Source organism: Megalobrama amblycephala, linkage group LG17 (assembly GCF_018812025.1).
Source record: "Megalobrama amblycephala isolate DHTTF-2021 linkage group LG17, ASM1881202v1, whole genome shotgun sequence".
NCBI classification, from domain to species: Eukaryota; Metazoa; Chordata; class Actinopteri; order Cypriniformes; family Xenocyprididae; genus Megalobrama; species Megalobrama amblycephala.
Window position 1 is genome coordinate 13,863,643 of NC_063060.1, and position 2,740 is coordinate 13,866,382.

General features: G+C 37.0%; 1 long non-coding RNA gene across 1 annotated transcript; it reads left to right on the top strand.

Moving 5' to 3' along the window:
• Positions 1-512, top strand: LOC125250882. The gene is made up of 3 exons (XR_007180892.1): positions 1-163; positions 281-360; positions 450-512. It is a non-coding gene; the product is annotated as an uncharacterized LOC125250882 (long non-coding RNA).
• Positions 513-2,740: the final 2,228 nt, after the last annotated feature.

The window sequence follows — 2,740 nt, forward strand, 5'->3', positions numbered from 1 at the left end:
GCTGGGAAGCCTTAAAGTCTTCTCTTTCAGCACTTTCTTCTACTCAAAGCTTCAGAGTGGTGAAGGCCATGCAACAGTAAAGAACTGGACAAAAACTCAGGACCTCTTCCTCTTTGATCTTCTTTTTGTTCCTTTGCACCTAGGCATGCATTGGGCTTTGGCTGTAAGTCATTTATAAGTTAGGATGCATTGTTTTAATATTTACATATTTTTGAAAAGTGTAAAACACTATTTATGATTTTCAGTTTGTCTTGTTGCCTATATTGCTTCGAACCACCAGGTAATTGATTTCAAATCCCAGACCATACAGTGCTATGACTCAGTGGGTCAGAGACATGATGATATCTGTCACATGTTGTTGTGAGTGTCTTCTTATTTTTGCTGTTATTCTGTGGTTTGATCATTCATCTTTGAATATCTACATATGCATCTTCTGTTTTATTTAACAGAAAGTACCTCACAGAGGAGCACAAGGTCAAGAAAGGCTGCATCTTAGAGGCTTCCAGGTGGACCATAGGCCGAATGAGAACTTATGTATGACACCATATAATGAATTATATGGATCTTCTCTGAATTAAGTGTCATTTTAAGACTAAATGTTCTTCTTAAAATTGTGTCTATGCAATTCCTAAACAGGTGAATGGCAATGACTGTGGTGTTTTTGTCTGTAAATTTGCAGACTTCCTTTCTCAAGGAAAGCCACTCACTTTCAGACAGGTACAAGAGTGCTTCTGTTCACACCTTTAATCCTTTAAACATTTTACTATGCTCTTGATTCATTTGTTTCTTTCTCTGTAGTGTGACATTCCACTCTTCAGAAAAGTGATGGTTTGGTAGATAGTACATGAGAAGATCCTGTAAGCAGTGAATCAACTAGTTCTTCAAACATCATCAAACATCTTTTGTTCTTTCTGTGTAAATTAAATTGAGGATGGAATTCTGAATAATTTCTTTACAAGCAATTGGCTGAAAATAGAGATTAATAAAAATTAATAAAATGGCAAAATGGAGATTAATAAAAACTGAGGTTTAACTGCAGATTTGTATTGTGTGATAACTCCATGATAGAATTGATATGAAGTCAGTAAGCTTACTGAAGTGAAATGGGTATTCCATAACTGAATAGTATATTGTGAACATGGAACAATCAGGACCGGTATCTGAAGTTATAACATTATTAATGTAATTTGACATGAAACACCAGAGATCAGGACAGGTATCTGAAGTTATAACTGTATTAATGTAATTTGACATGAAACACCAGAGATCAGGACAGGTATATGAAGTTACACCAGCCACCATGTTTGGCGGGAGCCAGAGCACCTGACATCAAAGCAAATTTAAAAGTGCTGGCTAATGCTAATCGTAAATATTCTAAAATTATTATTCACGTCGGCACAAATGATGTTCGACTTCGCCAGTCGGAGATCACTAAAATTAACATTAAAGAGGTGTGTGAACTCGCAAATACAATGTCAGGAGAAGTAATTTGCTCTGGTCCCCTTCCTGTTCGTAGGAGTGATGAGATAGTTAGCAATGAATTGGGTGCAATGAATGGGATAATGAGTCCAGGAAGTGAGTATGGGAATTGTAGTTCAGACAAGTGACAAAAGTCCATGTTGGAGTGCCCTCTGGTGGTTAAACAGGGCACTCCAACTCATGATCATGACATGTATACAGGCCACCAGGGCACAATACAGACTTTATCAAAGAGATTGCCGATTTTCTATCAGAATTAGTACTAGCTGCAGATAAAGTCCTTGTTGTTGGTGATTTTAATATCCATGTAGATAATAAAAAAGACTCATTAGGATTGGCATTTACAGACATTCTAAACTCTATTGGTGTTAGACAACACGTGTCGGGACCCACTCATTGTCGTAATCATACTTTAGATCTAATATTGTCACATGGAATCGATATTGATGCCGTTGAAATTCTGCAGCAGAGTGACGACATCTCAGATCATTATCTAGTCTTGTGTATATTACATTTAGTGAAAGCGGCTAAACTGCCTCCCCGCCATAAATATGGTAGAACTGTAAGGACTTAGCCTATTTATTAGCTCAATTTAATTGTTACAGGGAATAAGAATTGAATCAACTGTAAATGATTCACTGTAAATGATTCAGAATTAATATTTAACACTTCATCAATTATTCGTCCAGCGAAAATTGAGGTTAGAGTATTTTACCAATTCTGGATAAAATATTATTCTGCGGCCAACAGTAACAATATTTTATTATGATTATTGTTATTATTGTAATTATTATATTATAAGCAAGAGGTAACTTGATCTTTTACGTTTAAGGCAGTAATTTGACACACAGCACAAGAAACTCGTATATGTGAAAATCAAAACAAGATTTATTGACTACTTCTAATGATTACAGGAAACTAAGGCTAAACACACACACACACACACACACACACACATACATACATGCACACACATTCGCGGAGTTGATGAGTTATGAAAAGTCCCAAGTTCAGTGCTAACTTAACTCATAACCTGAGGAAAATCACAAAAGCAGAGCTTTGGCTTGATTCTTTAGGTTTAAAGGAGTTTCACCAGTTTCCAGCAAGAGAGAGAGAAGTTTGCTTGTACCTGCGTTTGCTGTGACAGCTGAGGTAATCGGGTTGTTCCGTGACTCGTGTACAGCGGAATCCCGTTCTGGATTGGCTGTCTTTCAGGTGACGTCTTCTCGGGAAAGCCCTGTGGGTTGCGCGGAAGCTTTGA